The sequence below is a fragment of the Schistocerca nitens genome, chromosome 12 (genome assembly GCF_023898315.1).
Source record: "Schistocerca nitens isolate TAMUIC-IGC-003100 chromosome 12, iqSchNite1.1, whole genome shotgun sequence".
Taxonomy (NCBI): Eukaryota; Metazoa; Arthropoda; class Insecta; order Orthoptera; family Acrididae; genus Schistocerca; species Schistocerca nitens.
This window is the reverse complement of record NC_064625.1, coordinates 144078922-144099628: the sequence shown is the minus strand read 5'-3', so window position 1 is coordinate 144099628 and position 20707 is coordinate 144078922. Positions and strand designations below refer to the sequence as shown.

The window sequence follows — 20707 nt, the reverse complement described above, 5'->3', positions numbered from 1 at the left end:
TTTAAGGGGTATGGCTTCATAATGTTATAACTCAGAGGAAAAGCGTCATCTGCCAGTACTACCATTGGAGTTGTAATGTTTGTGTTCCCAAGCTTCCTGCCTTCAGGAATGTTGAGCATAGATTGGTCAATGAGACACTCACGTAGTTTGCTTTTTGAAAGCACTCCAGCATCACCAACACGCCCATTAGTTCCTACATCTACATACAAAAATTTGTAGGAAGCATCTACCATGGCAAATAAAATGATACTGTTGAAGGATTTATAATTGAAAAAGTGAGATCCACTAGCTTGTGGCCATCTAATACGAATGTGCTTTCCGTCCATTGCTCCTATAGTGTTATAACAGTTCCACTTCTCGAAATCCTCTGCAATTTGCTCCCACTCTCCTCTGCTTGTGGGTACCTGTAAATAAATAAGATTTATGTATGTGCATGGAAGTACGTAACTAATGGCTTTTATCTCTTTATTTTATAGCACGAGATGCAAGAGCCTGTCGCATGTAGCGAGGCACAGCCACAGCCCCAGCCCCTGCATCAAGAGCGGCCTCCCACTAAAACGAGGAAAGTCACACCAGACGTGGCAACGAACGTCATGGTGGAGGCCAGCAGGACACTTAAGGCTATGATTGATGCTGCCAGAACCATGCCTGTCCATGAAGACCGCTACAGTACCCTTGGCGCCCACATCACAGCAGATCTGCGTGAAGCATCTGGGAGAAGGAGGCGGCTCGAAAACTACGCTGCGGCTGTCGTCTCTGGAACAGGGTGAGAAATTTCCCATCCTAAGTGCGAGACGGACGACGACGAAATTTGGAGCAGCGGTCGTAGTATACTTGAAGGAGTTCAAAATATTCCTTCCTGCAAGTTTCTCCACTCTCAGTGATGAAGAATTGGAATTTCTGAATTCCGGAACAGTTGCTCTGATATATCGTGGTAGGAAAAATAGTATGGATATCACTGACTTTGAATCTGTTTGATAAATACTAACATATGTTTCCTTATACTAATATTACGTAGTAGTTGGCGTATTGTGATACTAACCATGTCTATTCAAATACGGAAAGTTTCACCGAATGGCAAGATTAAGGAAATAGATTTGCAATCCTTAAAAGACGATACCTGTGGCACAGATTTTGATACACATGACATTAGTATTTGCGGTAAAAGTAATAGGGTGTGGTGAGGATGAATGGAAAAATAGTGCAGCTAATTCAAACAGAGTGCTTTAAACAAGGTGAACATTTTGCTGCTTTTCAAGTCTATGACAAATACGAGTGTACTTATTGCACAGAGTTATATGTTACCAAGTTTAATAATCTTGTTGATGCTTACATCAAAGAGATTTTGTTTGTATTGTATACAATTTGTTCTCATAATGCATTTAGTTGTCAATTTGATTTTCTAAATGGAGCGGCTTGCCTCAAAACATGGTTAAAGAGTGGGGATGTTTCATTTATATATTCTAATTGTAATATCCTGTTGTCTGCCATACACGATATTTTGAGAAGCGCTGAATATGAATAATGACCGAACCATCGCCAAAGCGCATTAAGCTGAATCATGATCATCGGGAAAATAATGCTCTGGAATGGGTTTCGGTTGAAAGTGCGTTCAAAAATAGAATATGTACAGGTGAGATATCTAACCGAGGGGGCTTTAAGGACCTAAAATATTTCTTGGATGCATGTTTCTCTGTCTTTGAGAACATAGTGCGTAAAATTAACAAGCCTCTTAAAATTAATTTTTCACTCATTTGCAACTGTCCTGCCCAAATCGGGTGACGTAGAAGATAAGTACTTAAATACAAAGAATTTAAATCTATTCTCCTCTGATATTACCGAAGAGTGGTATTCAACTAAAATTAGGGATGTACTGTTAAAGAAACTGGAGAAATTTCAATTGAGAGATTCAGGTTGGGCGTTGCGTAATATAGTAAAACTATGTATTAATGTTAACGAAAACAAAGGGTTTTATGCAGGACGTCACACGAAACTGCCAAAAGTGATTGCGAATAAACATGCAGTAATTAACGTTCACTCGAAGGGTAGTGCTTGTTTTGAATGGGCAATTCTAGCTGCTTTGTATCCTGTAAGCAGGAATGCGCACCGTGTGTCTGCATATTTTGCACATGTAAACAAATTAAACTTTTCTAATATACCGTTTCCTACAGAGCTAAAGAATGTCCATATATTCGAAAAGTAGAATGAAAGTGTGTCTGTCAATGTGTACGGTATACAGGACTCGGATTATGAGTGGATGGTTGTTTAAGAGTGAGAAGTGGATGAGGAGAAAGAGAGGGGGCAAGGAGAACGAGGGACAGGTCGAAAAATTTCCGAGTTATACCACTGCATATTACAAAGTACCGAAGAGAAAGAGAAAACATGTAAATTTATTAATGTTGCAGCTAGCAAATACAAATATAAATCATTTTTATTATATAAAAAGTTTGTCGAAGCAAGTACATTATAGCATTACTGCTCATCATAAGTCTGTCGTGACATGCCCCCGTTGTCTGTCTTATTTTCATTCAAAACAGAAGTTAGAAGCACACTTGCTTGACTGTGCGCAGTTTAAGCCAGTCAACACTATCATGCCAAATGAGCACAATAAATATATAAAATTTTCCAATTTCAGAAACAAGTGAAAGCTGCCTTTTATAATATATGCGGACACTGAGTGCATGCTGCAACCAGCTGCTGGCTGCAGTAGAAGTAGTAACTCTGATCAAATACATTTACATACACCATTTAGTATTGCATATTACATACATTGTAGTTATAATGATGACTATTCGGAATTTCAGTTGTATCGCAGTCGTGATTGCATGCAGTGGTTCACGAAACAGCTGTATGCAATTGCTCAGTATGTGAATGGTTTCTTATTACAAAATAAAGAGATGATATTAAGCCCAGAGAAAGAATTAGCCTTTCGCTCTGCAAAGATTTGTCATATTTGTAAGGAAGCCTTTGAGGCAGGCGATGTGAAGCATCGTGACCATTGCCATTTTACAGGTGAGTACCACGGTGCAGCGCATGCTAGCTGCAATGTGAACTACAGACCTCAGTTTACAGTGCCTGCCATATTCCACAATCTGTCCAATTATGATAGTCATTTCCTAATTACAAATACTTGCGAGCAAATAGTGAATGAGAACGGGAGGAGGAAAACTAAATTAAATCCAGGCCGCGTTTCTATATTACCATCGAATATGGAGAAATACAAATCTTTCACGAAGAGCATTCGAGTAACACAAAGACCGGCACTGCTACATAAATTCCCGATTTATAGATTCATTTAATTTATCATGCTCGCATCTTACCTAAAGCCAGAGGAACTCAGGATAATGAGGAAATACTTTCCTGATGATCGTGAATTTTATTTAGTCAATCAGAAGGGAATATTTCCATACGAGTATGTGAGTGATGAGTGTTTTATCAGAACACTTACCTCCGATCAGGAATTTAAAAGTTTGCTGACTGGTGGAAGAACTGTCTCAGAGTGTGATTATCAAAGGGCGTGCAATGTACGGCATTTGTTCAAGTGCAAGACACTGGGCGAATACTCCGATCTTTATTTAAAAATTGATGTGTTATTGTTAAGCGATGTATTTGAAAATTTTCGAAATCGCTGCATTAAAACCTACGAGTTAGATCCCGCGCATTATGTTACTTCACCTGGATTGGCTTGGGATGCATTATTGAAAACTACCAAAGCAGAATTAGAACTCATTACAGACATTGAGCAACTTCAATTCATCGAATTAGGTATTAGAGGCGGCATTGTTCACTGCTCTTGTAGACATGCTGTGGCAAACAACAGGTTCATGTCTAATTATGATGCAAATACTGATGAATCCTATATTATTTACCTTGATGTTAATAGTCTTTACAGTTGGGCAATGATGCAGTCAGTACCTTCCAGTTTCACATTTTTCTTGGCTCAAACCTGAAATTGTTAAAACTTTTGGTGTAAACAACTGATATCGGCTACATTCTGGAAGTAGATCTTGAATATTCTGAAAACATCCACGATATGCATTCTGATCTACGAGGTGCATTCAAGTTCTAAGGTCTCCGATTTTTTTTCTCCGGACTGGAAAGAGATAGAAACATGCGCATTGTTTTAAAATGAGGCCGCGTTCATTGTCAATACGTCACAGAGATGGCAGCACCGTACGGCAGATGGAATTTTACCGCCAGTGGCGAGAATGAGAACTGTTTTAAATACTTAAAATGGCGACGTTTTCCTTACTTGAACAGCGTGCAATCATTCATTTTCTGAATTTGCGTGGTGTGAAACCAATTGAAATTCATCGACAGTTGAAGGAGACATGTGGTGATGGAGTTATGGATGTGTCGAAAGTGCATTCGTGGGTGCGACAGTTTAATGAAGGCAGAACATTGTGTGACAACAAACCGAAACAACCTTGGGCTCGCACAAGCCGGTCTGACGACACAATCGAGAAAGTGGAGAGAATTGTTTTGGGGGATCGCCGAATGACTATTGAACAGATCGCCTCCATAGTTGGCATTTCTGTGGGTTCTGTGCACACAATCCTGCATGACGACCTGAAAATGCGAAAAGTGTCATCCAGGTGGGTGCCACGAATGCTGACGGACGACCACATGGCTGCCCGTGTGGCATGTTGCCAAGCAATGTTGACGCGCATGTGCTGTTTCACCAAGACAACGCACCCGCACATCGAGCTAACGTTACGCAACAGTTTCTTCGTGATAACTTTGAAGTGATTCCTCACGCTCCATACTCACCTGACCTGGCTCCTAGTAACTTTTGGCTTTTTCCAACAATGAAAGACCCTCTCCGTGGCCGCACATTCACCAGCCGTGCTGCTATTGCCTCAGTGATTTTCCAGTGGTCAAAACAGACTCCTAAAGAAGCCTTCGCCGCTGCCGTGGAATCATGGCGCCAGCGTTGTGAAAAATGTGCCCGTCTGCAGGGCGATTACGTCGAGAAGTAATGCCAGTTTCATCGATTTCGGGTGAGTAGTTAATTAGAAAAAAAATCGAAGGCCTCAGAACTTGAATGCACCTCGTACCACTATGTCCTGAGAAAATGATACCACCATCTAGCTGTGTGGTAAGCAAGGCTAGTGCTCCCAAAAAATTAATTTCTACTTCGTATAATAAAAATTATGTAATTCATTATAGAAATCTCAAACAGTGTTTGCAACATAATTTGAAATTGAGAAAGATTCACAGAGTACTGTCATTCAGACAACTTCCATGGATGAAACCATACATCGATATTAAAGCACAGAAACGTATGGCAGCAAATAACGATTTTGAAAAGATTTTTTTTAAGCTAATGAATAACAGCGTCTTTGGTAAGAAAATGCAAAATGTACGAAAGATGAGGGACATAAAACTAGTAACTTCATGGGATGGTGAATATGGAGCATCTGCAGTGATTGCAAAACCAAATTTCAAAAGGTGCGTTATATTTCAGGAAAATTTAGTTGGTATTGAATTAGACAAACTCAATGTAGTGTTTGACAAGCCTATATCTGTAGGTATGGCGATTTTAGACATTTCAAAGACGCGTCTTGTTGACTTTCATTATGGGTATATACTGAACAAGTTCCCTGTAAAAGATGTAAAACTGTGTTACACTGATACCGATAGTTTAATTTACCATATCCTCATAAATATTTTGAGTTTTAATATCAACAGTGATGTGCAAAAATTGTTTGATACTTCAGGTTTTCCTGTTAATAACAGATATAACATTCCACTTGTGAATAAAAAGGAGGTTGGACTATTGAAAGATGAATTAAACGGTGAACTTATTACTGAGTTCATAGGCCTGAGAGCTAAAATGTATGCACCAGAGACAGAATCACTATGTGTAATGCAGAGAGCAAAAGGTATAAAACAGTCTTCAATTAAAGCATTGAGCATCGATGATTATCGAGAATGTATGTTGAATTTAGATGCTAAATCTTCTGTACAGTATATTATTCAATCAAAGTGTCATGTGGTATCCACTGTTAAACAACAAAAGCTTGGTTTGTCTGCACATGATAAACGTTTTATACTGTCAGATAAGGTGAATACTTTCACTACATTCACTGGAATAACCCAAGCGAACTTGTTGAACGTCTAGTTTTTCTCCTTGGATCAAAAACAGCTGGCAACAACTCACACGACAATGAAATTATTTCAATAGAGGAAGAACTCCGAGAAACTGCAATTATTGCTTAACATAAAAGAATAAAAAACTAATTTAGCAGTGCTTAAAACTTTGTATATTCATATCAACTGAATAAACATTTTCACTTCAAACTATTTTTTGTGGTTTCCTCTTTTATTTCTCATATCCTTCAAAGAAACATATCTAAGTATATTTGATTACAGAGAAAACTGTAATTGTAAACTGTGTGCGTGTGTGTGTGTGTGTGTGTGTGTGTGTGTGTGTGTGTGTGTGTGTGTAACATCTGCACTGGAGAGCTGCCAGAGCAAGCAGCGAGCAGTAGTGATGTCACGGGGCGGTACGGTGCTAAGGACGGTACGTATACGTCCTGAATGTGTTCCAAAAGCCCCATATAATATCCAATGACATCTAAAAGTTTCGTAATCGAAATCTACCTAGAACTATTTTTAAAAAATTTTTCTTCAATCGTCTGCCCTTGCAACGTCTCCTTTATCTGTGCTATGCTTCACTCCTCCTTGACACTAAATATATTTTTGTTATATTTTTCAGTCACACAGTCGAAACTAACAGCAGAATTATTTAGAAGGCTGTGACAAAGATTATACATGCCCGATCCTTTGGTTATTAACATGATTTGTTTTTGAATAGTGCGTGTTACAGTTTGTTGTTTGGCAATTTATTGCCTTTTTTTTGCTTAAAATGGTTCATAACAGTGGCCGTGTATTCAACAGAGTGAGAAAGTGTCTAATTTCACGTGTAAGGAGCACAGAATGTTTAAATAAGAATATTGTAAATGTTCCTTGTATGTCTGAAGAACCGTTTTCGATGAAATCGCCAAGTTCGTCGAAGAAGAAAAATCAGTGAAGGAATTAATGATGCAATGCACAGAGCTAAGGCGAATTTTGTAGTGGATTTAGGTTAACTGACTAAGAAATTCTTGCCCATATGATTGTTGTTTTATGTGCATGTGGTAATTGTGGGTCCAAAGGTCTCAAACTGTATGATCACAATGCCAGAATTGGCATTTTAAGTAATGTACATCTTTTCTGTGACGTCTGCAAATGTGATGCTCAATTCATGACTTCTGCTCTCCATGGGAAAACGTATGAAGCTAATACAAGATTGTGTTATGCCATGATATGCTTGGGTGTAGGAAGAGAAGGCACGAATTTGTTTTGTGGCTTGATGAATATGCCTCCACCAGTGGCTAGATTCACTGAGTACAACAAAACACTCCTCAGAGATCTTGAGTTTGAGTGCAAGGAAAACATGCAAGGGGCTGTAGACGTTAACAGTGAAGGGACAGAAGGTAACTGTGATGTGAAGACAGATCTGTGTGTCTCCTGTGATGGAACGTGGATGAAATGGGGCCATACATCACTTCATAGTGTGTCATCTGTCATCAGTGTGGACACAGGAAAAATCTTGGACTTCCAAGTAATGAGCAAATATTGCTCTTATTGTGACACCAAAAAGAATTATGACAGCAGTGAAGAAGGAAGGTGTCAGGAGATACACAAGAAAGTCTGCTGTAAGAATTATCAGGGGTCAAGTGGTGGGGTGGAGGCAGCTGGGATGAAACTAATATTCCAAAGGTCAGTAGAACAATATGGAAAGGTATGTGAAGTACCTAGGTGATGCAGATTCTAGTGCTAGAATGTGTGGGACATGTTCAAAAGCGAATGGGTGGCAGACTTCTCAGACTTAAGAAAGAAATGAAGGGCAAAAAATTAAAAGATGGAAGGCCACTGGGAGGTGTTAACAGATTGACAGACAAAGAAATTCGCACATTACAAATATATTATGGAAAAGCCATCAGGGACAATGTACACAGTGTGAAAACAATGCAGCAAGCAGTGTGGGCAATATTCTTCCACAAACTTTCCACAGATCAGACTCCTCAACACTACCTCTGTGACATTTCGTGGTGCGAATATCTTCAGGCAGAAGCCAGTGGAAAGCCATACACCCATAAGCATGGTTTACCACTTGCTGTTTTAAATGTTATAAAGCCAACTTTCAGATATCTCGCCAATCCTGAAGCGCTGAAAAAATGTGTACGTGGGAAAACACAAAATTCAAATGAGAGCTACAATCACCTTATATGGATGCGTTGTCCCAAAACAGTGTTTGTGTCCTCAATTGTTGTGAACATAGCTGCGTGTGATGCCTGTCTAGTGTTCAACAGTGGAAATGTAGTCAGGATTAAGTGCCTGCAGAGATTAGGCTTCCATCCAGGTGCATTCACACTGAAGATACTCCGAAGCATCGATGAAGTGTGACTTGACAAAGCCCAGGCAGCAGAGGACAATATCTAAAAGATGACTAGGCAAAGGAAACAGGGAGAGAGAATACCCCAGCAAGACAAGGAAGAGAATGAAGATTATGGATATGGACAGCATTAGTTCGTAGAAGTATGGCAATATTCATAAAAAATGGAATAAGAACTTTAAATGAGATTTCCTGTAAAGTGATTTTTTTTTTAGATTTAATGTACCTTTTCTCAAGAACTATAAGAGCTAACATCCTGAAATTTGGCAGAGTTATTAAGAAGTACTTACTGAATAATCCTGTGCACCAATTTTCCGTTATTTTTCTCTCGGAAAAGTAATCCTTTAAAATTTGAGAAAAATAGAGCAGTCCCAGGTAACACAAAACTGAAAAACTAATTTGAAAGTAACTATGAGCTGAAACAAAAATCTGTTGCACACATTTTAATAGCCTTTAATGAAGAAGTACACTATAATGTTTCAGCTTTAATGCTTGAATAGTTTATGAGAAGAGGTACATTACATGTACATTGGTAATTAAAATTCAAATCATTATAAAATGAAATTCCACGAGCATGATCAAACAAAAACTGCAGAGACTATAATTCATTATGTACTACCCAATAGTGTCAAGTTTTAAATTTATAACTGTAATGTTGTAGGAGATATCGAAGTTTAAATATCAGTATGCAGTTTGGTCTACGTCTGCCCTTAAGGCAATTCCAGCTCGAGTTCGAAGCAGAGCTCAGGGCTTTCCCACGTAGCCCCCTACATAATTGGATTCAGCCCCCAGCTCCAGAACACCACCACTCACGCGAGTATACTGAAAAATAAATCATCTTTCACTCTAGCTATGCTTTTTTCAAAATAACAAATTTTTATCTCATTCGGTTACAGGAAAAGCGACTGATAAGGTTATGGCCGTTGATAGGGAGATCGAGGCCATTCAATGGCAATTAGAGCAACAACAACAACAGCCCACTCAAGTTTTTTTAATACCTCTCTCTAATAATAATATACTTATTCCTTTTTCTGTAAAAATTCTATTTATAAAATATCTTGTTTGTTCTAGATGATTATATTCAGTTACTGGATGATGGATTTGAAGAGTTTTTTGAGGGGGCAGTAGACTGCCCCGATGAATTGTTCACGCCATGGAGTCAGAGCCAGAAAGGTAATTAATCCATCTCCTTATAACCACGTGTGTGATCGTTAGAATACACGTACGTGTACAATGTACGTCGCCAAGGTCACGCAGCCTGGCGCCTCCCGGCTGCCACGTCCATCGCCTCCACCTACTGCCACCGCCCCTACCAAGGTCACAGAGCCTGCCCCCGGCTGCTCTCACTGGGGCATGCCCGCTGGTCCCTCACAGCGGCCAGCACGTGCATCACCTCCATCGTGCGAGGTACAGCACACCTCGCCTAGTTATAGCTCTAGCATTAGTGATCCTGTGGCTAGTGGCAGTTCTCTCTTCCGCCCTTTTAGTCAAGTAGATCAGGTCGGCGATACCATACCTCAGTTGCAGTACTCGGCGATTGCGAGCGCCTTTGAGGAGTGATTGGCTGGGTAGCCTGTGGCGCGCAATTCAAACGGCCTGGGCAACACGCTCCCTAGTTTTACTAGGAGCATGTTGCAGAAGAATTCTGCTTCCGGCTGGTTGCGCAAGACGCTGATAAGGCGCGCGCGCTGGTTCAGGCTGGACGTTGACGTCACGATAAGGGCCGCCGGCTGCAGCTGCGCCGCAGCACGGAGCGTCATTCGCTCTACGAACGTCGAGGAGTGCGGACGCATAGCTCTGGGTGTCTCGCTGGGCGTGGGCTTGCTACGTTCATTTATGTTAACGTGCCACAGCAATGCCTCTGCGACGTGGTTACCGTCGTCGCTGGCGGAGCAGCGTTCCTGTGTATCGTGCTTTGAAGGAAATAGATATTGACTTGGCTGGACAGTTTAATAAACAACAACTTATTGGAGGTCCAAATGTTTTTCGAGGACTCCGAAAACATGACTGCGTCGTTTCTCATGATTCGAGGGTCAGCAACTGATAAAAAAAAAATGGGGCCCCCCGGGGTCCCAAGGTCGCGATGGCGGCGTCACTGTCTCGCCGAGATAATGTGTCCTTTTAGGACAATTATCTGAGCAAGCACCCACGCCAGCAAAAGGTTGCCCGACACGTGTTGATAACAGGAGTTGTTTTAACCGGCTGTACTCGAATTTTAGTACATAATGGGGGGTGATTTAGAGCACAGCACATCATGTCCTCTGAACCGATAACATCGACATCTACGAGCAGCAGCAGCAAGTGTGTGTGTGTGTGTGTAACCTTCTTTCAAGATGTATACTGTAATCTTCGACTGTCAAGGCTTCAAGACATGTGCGAATGAATTTGTTCCTAAGGACTTAGCATTCCAAATGCTGTGCGATGATGGAACAGTGTTTGCCTCTGGAAGTTACATTCTTCAATGTACAACACCGTATTACGAACTTGATATCGAATCAGCAAAATGGTTGGCAGAGAACCATCACCACTACAACATTAATTCAGTTGGAGTCTCGCTGGATAGTGCATTAAACTCCATCCAATCAGTGGTACCAACAAACTGCACTGTACCTGTTAAAGGTACTGAAAAAGTGAAATGGGTAAGAGAGTTCTTACCTGACTGCCTAATAACTAATGTGGAGGAGAAAGGCTGCCCTTCACTACATGCTCTACGTAAGCTGAATGGTATTGGCAGGTACCAACCAGTAACTGCGAAATTGAATACAAATCTGCTGGTGAAGTGGTACAAAGAGTACTACTTAAAACATTAAGCCGAACAGTGTGGAGTAAAGAGTGTAACGGCCCCTCACAAAAGCAGGCAAGTGTGAACTGTTAGACAATTGTGAATCACGTGAAAACTGTGAAGCTTATTTTCATTTCTTGTATTTAGGCCTTTTTTGTAAATGCTTTAAAATTCCTGATGTGTTGTGTGATGGTGTGCATCTGTGGTATAGCTATTAGGAACTTGAAGAAGCAATTGTTCGTTTGGTATATCTTTAAAACATAACTGTAATTTTTATATAATTCTTTAAAATAAAATTACATTTTACGTTACTGTAATCCAACTGTTATGTTTTCTATCAAAACCTAACCATTTCACAAATGCCTTATTTCCTTTCCTGTACAATACTTTCTCTACTAGATAAGTATTGGGGTATTTTGTTTTTGTAATTCATGGCCATAAAACGCACCAGCAATATTATTTAGTTCAAAATCTTGCAGAGTGTATGTCCTAGGATTTGTTTTTTGGACTCCAATTATCTTAAATATTTCTGTAGACCAATTTGGTTTGTATCCTTTATCAAAAATGGCTTTGTTTTTACTGATTCTTACGAACTCTCCTACTTTAAATTTCTGCTTTGATTTGTCTATGGTACGTATTTTATTATATACTGTGGATAAAAGGTGATTATCATTAACATCGCAGGGTCGCATCTTTGACTTTATGTAGGCCACAATGGCCGATGCAATAATAAGACGAATCAATTTGACCCTCAAGACGCCGTAAATAGGCGTATAATCAGTGGAAATGAAATTTCATTAGAAGGAGGTGCTGTAGAGGATTTCAAAAAAGTTTGTGAAGGAATTGCATGCAACATTCGTGTATAATATAAAGGAGATGCTATTTTAAGACATACTCCATGGCTACAGGAAAACCTATATTCCCGGCTGGAGCCAAGAATGCATAGACCTATATAATGGATATTCACAAAACAACGATCCTGAAATTGCAGACGAGCTTCTCCAATGCCTGGACTCAGCAAGACGAGAAAAGTGGCACACTCATGAAAAATATGGACTTCAAGCACTCCAGCAAGAAAGCCTGGTGCCTTCTTAAAAAACCTACGTGAAAGCTCCATTGAAACCTGTATGGGTGTCAACATACACCCCAAAGAGGTAGCAAACAATAGTTAACCTTACGAGAAAAACACCACGCAGCAACAAGGATAAGACTATGAAAGTAAAGAAAGAACTGAAAACCAAGCTCCGACAAACCACACCCGACAACAATTGCTCAAAAACCTTTACCATCCTAGAGATCACAGAAGCACTGAAAGAAATGAAAATGGGTAAAGCGGCTGGTTTAGATGAGGTCTACCCCGAGTTCTTACGGCACCTAGGACCTCGAGCTTTACTGTGGCTAACTCAGTTTTACAATGACGTCCAACGATCGGAAACACTACCACCACTATTTAAACAAACCAAGATCATCGCCATTCTTAAGCCTGGCAAAGATGGAAAGCTCCCAGAGGACTATAGACCTATAGCTCTTATAAGTGTATGCTACAAACTATTGGAGAGACTTATTCTCAACAGAATAAAACCCATTGCTGAGAATTTCATTCCTATTGAACAAGCCGGATTTAGACCCGGTCGGAGCTGCTGTGATCAAGTATTATCTCTTACCACACATACTGAGAGTGGATTTCAAAGGAAGAAAAAGACAGTTGCTGTGTTCATAGATCTATCGTCAGCATATGACAGTGTGGAGGGAGGCAATGATTCTTGAACTCCAACACATTATTCCTTGCAAGAAAACGGCTACCCTAAACAACAATATGCTTTCAAATAGATTTTTTGAAGTACACCTAGATGGAGAGATAAGCAAGAAATATAGGTTAAATGACGGCCTGCCCCAAGGATCCGTGCTAGCTCCATTACTTTTTAATATATATACATCAGACCTACCAGAGACATCTTCTAAGAAGTTTATCTATGTAGACGATATTGCTCTCACATATCAACATCAAGACTTCCGCAATTCCGAAAGAATCATTGAGGAAGACCTTATCAAAATGGATGAATATTTCGAAACATGGAGGCTCAGACCTAATACTTCTAAAACCCAAGTCTCCACCTCAACAACAGACAGGCAAACTATGCACCCCACGTAGAGTTCAGAGGTCAGCTGCTTAACTACAATCCCCTCCCAAAGTATCTGGGAATTACACTGGACCGACCTCTGACGTACAAGGAGCACTTATACAAATGCGCAGCAAAAATCAAAACCAGAAATAATGTCCTACACAAACTCACTGGAAGTAGCTGGGGAGCAAGCGCCACAATTCTCAGAACATCTGCTCTCGCACTAGTATAATCGGTGGCTGAATACTGCGCTCCGGTCTGGCTAAACAGCACTCCTACAGCAACGGTGGACACCCAGCTAAACTACACCGTAAGGCTCATCTCAGGCACTATTAAACCGACACCCCACCAATGGCTCCCAGTACTGGCTAACATAGCCCCACCTCATCTAAGGCGAAGATCTGCACTGAAAAGGGAATGGCAAAAGTGCGCTAACAACCGTGACCTACCCTTACACGAAGGCTGCAAGAATCCCAGCCACAGGCTAAAGTCCCGTAAGCCATCACGGAGATTAGGGCAACAGCTGATCGAGGACAATTATGATATTGACGAAGCCTGGCGTCGGGAATGGGATATGTCTAACCCTGATCACTTTAACTTAGTCTCGGACCCAACTGTACGGCCCGAGGGCTTCGGTCTTCCCAGAAAATCTTAGACAACTTTAAATCGTATCCGAACAGCTTATGGTAGATGTAATTACTGGAAGCACAAATGGGGACAGACTGACTCACCCAACTGCGACTGTGGGAATCCACAAACTCTACATCATATCGCAACGGACTGCCCTACGAGGAGATTCCCTGGCACAATGCAGGAGCTGCACCTCCTGGAGGGAGATGCTTCTGGCTGACTGAGGGACTTTGACATACAACCATGAGTCTGGTCTACTCTTTTCCTTCTGAAAAACCTATTACTAGATACTATTACTATAATTTCTATGTATTTTTGTGTATCTTGTGTTTTACTTCCTTTTTTAGATCAAATAATTGTTTGTTGCCTGTAACATATTGACCATTCATTGTTTTTACACGTTGTTTGTGTTATTACTTACTTACTGCTGTATTCTATTAGCCATACGAAATACGAGGGCGGTTCAGAAAGTAACCTCCGATTGGTCACAGTGCGGGTTGTGGGGGGAGTAGCGACGCCATCTGTGCGTTCACGCACTCAACAGGTCAGTCGGCATCAAGCCGTGGTCAAGTGAACGTCGTACCTGCGCTAGTTTAGTTTTTGTGGCAGTTTGAAATGTGTGCTGCAATAGAAAACCCTGCCAAATGTGAAGTGCGTGCTGTCATAAGGTTTTTTACAGCCAAAGGATATTCTGCGGCAGCTATTCATCGTGAGCTTTGTGCTGTGTATGGACCAAGAGTTATGAGTGAAGGAGTTGTCCGTGAATGGGTTCGTTTATTTAAAAGTGGACGAGAAAACGTTCATGATGAAGAGAGGAGTGGTAGACCATCATTGGTGACTGACGAACTCATTGATGCAAAAGTTCGTGAAAATCGACGTTTCTCAATGTCGGAGTTGTCTACTGGTTTTCCACAGATTTCTAAGACTCTCTTGTACGAGATAGTGGCAGCAAGATTGGGTTACCGTAAGTTCTGTGCACGATGGGTGCCCAAAATTCTTACCGACCACCACAAAACTCAAAGAATGGCCTCTGCATTAGACTTTCTGTCACGTTATGAGGACGAAGGAGAACCATTGTTAAACAGAATCGTGACCGATGATGAAACCTGGATTAAGTACGTGAACCCTGAGACAAAAGAACAATCAAAGATGTGGGCACATTCAAATTCGCCTACCAAACCAAGAAAAGCCTCGCAAGATTTTTCTGCCAGAAAACTGATGGCAACGGTGTTTTGGGATGCCAAAGGGGTGTTGTTGGTTGAATTCATGGAACGTGGTACGACCATTAATCAAGACGTGTACTGTGAAACAATAAAAAAGTTAGGACGGGCTATACAGAACAAACGCCGTGGTATGCTGACTTCTGGTATCGTTTTTTTGCACGATAACGCCCGTCCTCACTCTGCTCGCAGAACAACGGCCCTTCTTGAGTCCTTCAAGTGGGACGTTATCAACCATCCACTTTACAGCCCAGACCTGGCGCCAAGTGATTATCACCTCTTCATGCATTTGAAGAAATGGCTCGGGTCACAGCGGTTTGATGACGACGAAGAGCTCAAAGATGCGGTCACAGGCTGGCTCCAGGCACAAGCGGGTGATTTTTATGCAGAAGGAATTTCAAAGCTTGTGAAGAGATATGATAAGTGCCTCAACCGCTATGGAGACTATGTAGAAAAATAGTGCAAAGATGTAGTTGTAAGATGTATATATTAAAATATTTTTATTTAACTTGGTGTATTTTTTTAAATCAACCGGAGGTTACTTTCTGAACGGCCCTCGTATATATATATACGTAACTAATGAGGAGGTATTGAATAGAATTGGGGAGAAGAGGAGTTTGTGACAACTTGAGAAGAAGAAGGGACCGGTTGGTAGGACAGTGTTACGGTTTTTGCTGCAATTGATATTTGATTCGGAACTGAAATAGTTAGCGATAGTGGACAGTGGGATCAACATTGTGTTCGCCAGCTCTATAGTTTATGGTTCGTCCTGTGAAATTCTTATTGGAGAATCTACAAGTGACAGAAAATTAATTTTTACAATGCCAGGCTGTGCTGTTACCGGCTGTTTTTCCTACAACCGGAACACAAAGGGAACTGACGTAATGTATCACAGTTTCCTGCGTAATTAAACATTACAAAAACTATGGTTGTCGAAATGTTGTAGGAAAGAGTGTAAATGTTGGGCATGCACGAATATGCTCTCGCCATTTCGCAGAAACAGATTACTTAAGGGAGTTACAGTCTGAATTGCTTAATTTGCCCCGAAAATGAATGCTCAAGCCAGATGCAGTTCCTTCATGCAATTTTCCATGCAGTAGTGCGACTGTCAATGTGTTACCCCGCAACAGAAAACAGAACTAAACGGTACAAGAAAGGAGAACTACATAAGAGATCTCTGGAAACTCTGAAAAAGGTGTCACCAAATAAGAAACATCATAATAAGAGCACATGCACAGATCGCAGTTTTTTCAGACACAGATAAAGTTACTTTGATGAATACTATAGCGGCATTAGAAAGAAGCAATGCTGTTCTTACAAACAAATGTGTGCAACTTCGAGCGAGGAATAAAGATCTTCATAGTCAGCTGTCTAGAACGCGACGACTTATGCGCGAGGAAGATATTAATAAGGAGGTTCTTGTGTCTAAGGAAATTACTCGTGTGCTCGGAAAAATATTTTCACCCATTCAAATAAAAAGTTTATTAAGTTACTCAAAAAGGGTTGGATGGAGTAATGAAGACAGTTGTAAATCAATTACTCTCCGTGCTATATCTCGGAAATTATATAATTTTCTGAGGAAAAAAATCGGGTATCCTCTACCAGCTGTGTTGACGTTGAGAGCCTGGATAAACTGCTCTTTTAGTTGCAGTCCTGGCATTTTGAAAGATGTTTTGATTATGATGAAAATGCAGGCTAAAACATTCACTGACAGGCAACGTGTTTGCATTTTGTCCTTCAACGAAATGAACATCGACAGTTGGATTTGCTATGATCAACAAGAGGACAGGGTGTTAGGACCCCACAGTAATGTTTTAGTTGTTATGGTGCGCGGACTGTTTGCACGTTGGAAACAATCTATTTTGATTTTGAAGTTTGCATGACAGCTGCCCTTTTGGTCGCCTTAGACAGTAATTCGTATAAGGCTGTAGCTTGCGTAGCAGACATGGGAACAAAAAACGCTTTTGCTTGGAATGAGCTTGGCGTAACGCACATAAACAGTTGTTTCCCTCATCCTAGCGACACACGGAAACGTGTGGAACAGGCTAAAAAAAAAATAGAATTTTTTTTTATTTTTGTGTTACTCTATGCTCCAATTATTTGGCTACAAAATGCCGTTTGTTTCATACAAACCTGATTATTAGATTCAAAGTTATTAATTTGTTCGTGAAGCATGGTAACTAGCGCCACGTCCATTTTTGCTGTGTCTTGCGCAGTAGTCAGCATTGACTATAGTGCAACAATCATTTATGTTCCTCAGAAATAAATACTCTATTTGGGTTGCAAGACAAGAGAGAATTGTTATTCTGATGTTTGCCAGCCTGTCTGCATTGTCGACTATCGTTTGTCAGTTTCTTCATCCTAGTTGTTTACCTTTTGGTGATACAAATGTAATGATTTTGTGAAACATTATAACACAATGGGTAGAGTAAGGAAGTTAGGCTTATATCCAAAGTTTCATGGAAATAAATATGTAAAAATAAACCGCAAAACTGCTAGTTTTGAACAGAGGGCAAAAAATAATATAGAAAGTGAAGTCAGTGCGAGTGTCAGTGCTTCAAGCAAGAAGCTTCTAGGTGCTGCCGGTTTTCCAAGTGCCTCTCAAATGCGTGACAATGCAATATATGGTGTGAACAGTTTTTCTGTTGTTACTGACACAAACATTCTAATCTCCATATGTAACATATGTTGTACGAAATAGAGTTTATATGACATTTTGTAAGAGGAAAGGTACTGTTACTTTCTGAATTAAGGTTATTGTTTACAGCTAATGTCTGCGTTGGAGTTTTTTTATGCCAACTGGGACCATATCGGAAACTATCCGGACAACCTGCGCCTGGCATTCCTAGTTCCCAACAGTCAACTGAGGATTGATGAATTAGCTATTACGTTTTATGGCAACAAAATAAATTATTCTGCAGCTGTTATTGTGTTAGAATAATTGTGGTATTATAAGCCAAACTTGGATGATTTAATTCGTCAGTTTAGGGACGCATACAGAGAATTTATTTTTATGCCTACTGGTATAAGGTGTGCTAATAGGTACTTCGATTTTAGACAAGGCCGTTATAGGCCATTGTGGTATAATTATTAGAGCCTCAATAAGAAAACCTCACAAGTCATACCTCAGACACACAGCCGAAGGCCATCCTAGAAAATGGCCTCACGGGTAGTGAGGTCTCCTGATCAGGGTAAAGATAAATATAGGCTAGTACACAAGTTATCTAAAGAGAAGACGCATTGGCATTGTAAATGTCAAAATGAATTTTGTTTACATCTCAGATGGCAGCTGTTGGCACATTTGTATTATTTATTGGATATTTCAGGATGGCTTACAACTTGCGTCCCGCTATGGGATACCGAAGAGGAGATTATGAAACCATTACCAATACTCATCAACAAGCCCAAGGTACTGAACATCACACAGCTACTTCTCCTTCTCAGCACGGGACAAGTGAGGACTCTGCACAATCTCAATTTGACGACGGATGGGAGATGCCGCTGTCGCGCATGCCAGCGTACTTATTCGGAACTGCGAGGTCATCCGCTGCGAGTGAAGACCCTGTGGGAGCCCCATTAGAAAGTGAAGTCTTGCCACCTAGTATTACTAGTGGCAAGATTCCGCGATTTAGGGATTGCATAACTTCCCCAAGGTCGGCGGCAGGCCAGGATGTGCCTGACCGGCTTGGACATGTGCCAGACGCTGCTGCAAGTTCTACTCGTCGGCGTGGGTATAAAAAGAGGAGTGAGAGCTTTCTTATTACAGTCGATGCTCGTTCTGTGTCCGGAAAACAGCACTTTGTGGACACTATTTTGTCTGTTTGGTCTATTTTGGAGTATTGTGTATCAGAGGAACCTTTTGCTCAAGGTAATTTGACGCATCTTCATTGTTACATAAAGCTCAAAGAAAAAATGTTTTTAAATGAAGTCAGATCTGGGATAGAATTTATGTTCGGGAGTATTAATGGCGTATTTGATGTTCAGAATTGTAGAATCCGAAAGTCTGCATTAATATACATAACGAAATATGACTCTCTTCCAATATTTAATTGTAATGATTCATGTTTGTCTTTTAATGTTCGGTTGCGTAGGTGGGCTGACCGAACTAATAGGATTGATTATACAGACCCTTTTTTAGTTAACAACTGGTCACGGATTTGTTTTATTGAGAAGTATTTCGATTCTTTTCAGGCAAATCGGTTGGTCGTCGAGAGTTTGAGCGAGTGTCATCTAAATTATAATGGCTGGGCGGGTCGCGTTGTACGGTGGTATAACAAGGCCTTTCGGTCCACGGAGGTTCGTAAGAAGCAGCTATATCTTTATGGCGATACAAATATTGGCAAGTCAACATTAATCGAAAAAATTCTTTCTCGAAAGCAGCATGTGTATCTACCTTTTTGTTCCGAATTCGGATTTGGCGGGTATGATGCACGTGTACATAATTTAATTGTTTTTGAAGAATTTGAATGGTCTAGGTGGAGGCAGTATGCTTCTACGCTGAAGCGTATTGTTGAAGGACGTCCTGTTACTGTAAATGTAAAAAATAAACCTGGAATGGTTATTAAACATCGTGGCCTGGTGATATTTGTATCAAACGAATTTAGCATCACGTTTGAATGTTGTTCATGCTGACTGTCACATTTTATATTGTCGTTCTTTGAAGGCGGAACTGGATGCGTCTGACACGTCTGATGTGGAAACCCCGGAGGAAATCGTTAGTATATCGTCGGATGAGGATGTTCCGGAAGTTTCGCGCTGCACGCCCGAGGCGTTGGATACGCCGATGGACGAATCCGAGTAGACCGTACTTTGCTCGTATGTGTAGATGGCGTACAGAGTTTACGCAAACCGATGGTGTAAGATTCAAGTATGGTAAAATGCGCATTAGTGAGAAACATGACGAAACAGCGAAGAACTTTGCAAAACTTCAGCATTATGATATTACAGATGAATTCAAGTTTTATTCTGATAAATATGCTTCAGTAATAATTAATAAAGTAGCCACATACGTGTACAGAATTAATGTTAGGATTGAACGTCTTACATTGGATGAAAGGGCTAACAAGAAAATATTTGAGGATCAAGGTGCTCTTGAAAAAGTTCGTATAGCGTGTACTAATAAAATTGGTGCATTTGATCTAAATCCCGAGCGTTCTGCAGGTGTTCCATGGCGTAAATATAGGAGGAGGAATAGATTTAAGTTTGTAACATATTCTAAACCTGAAACAAGTGCTGATATATCCAAAGGTAAATCATGGACAGATCTGGAAACTCAGTGTAAAGCTAAGAAACGTTTGTTTCAAGGTACTAATCCATTTTTTATTGGTCTTCAAATTGCTGGTGATGAACCTGCGAAAACGGATAATGTTCAGAGTGAGGTGAAATATGTAACGTATGTTGTACGAAATAGAGTTTATATGACATTTTGTAAGAGGAAAGGTACTGTTACTTTCTGAATAAAGGTTATTGTTTACAGCTAATGTCTGCGTTGGAGTTTTTTTATGCCAAT

The 20707-nt window shown here is 40.5% G+C and overlaps 1 long non-coding RNA gene across 1 annotated transcript in view; it reads right to left on the bottom strand.

Annotated features, from left to right (window-relative positions):
* Positions 1-500: 500 nt before the first annotated feature.
* The window catches only part of LOC126215299 (uncharacterized), a 60794-nt gene continuing 40587 nt past the window's right edge, over positions 501-20707 (bottom strand). Inside the window, exon 3 of the long non-coding RNA XR_007542119.1 lies at positions 501-756. This is a non-coding gene — a long non-coding RNA (uncharacterized LOC126215299). The remainder of the gene's footprint in view (positions 757-20707) is intronic.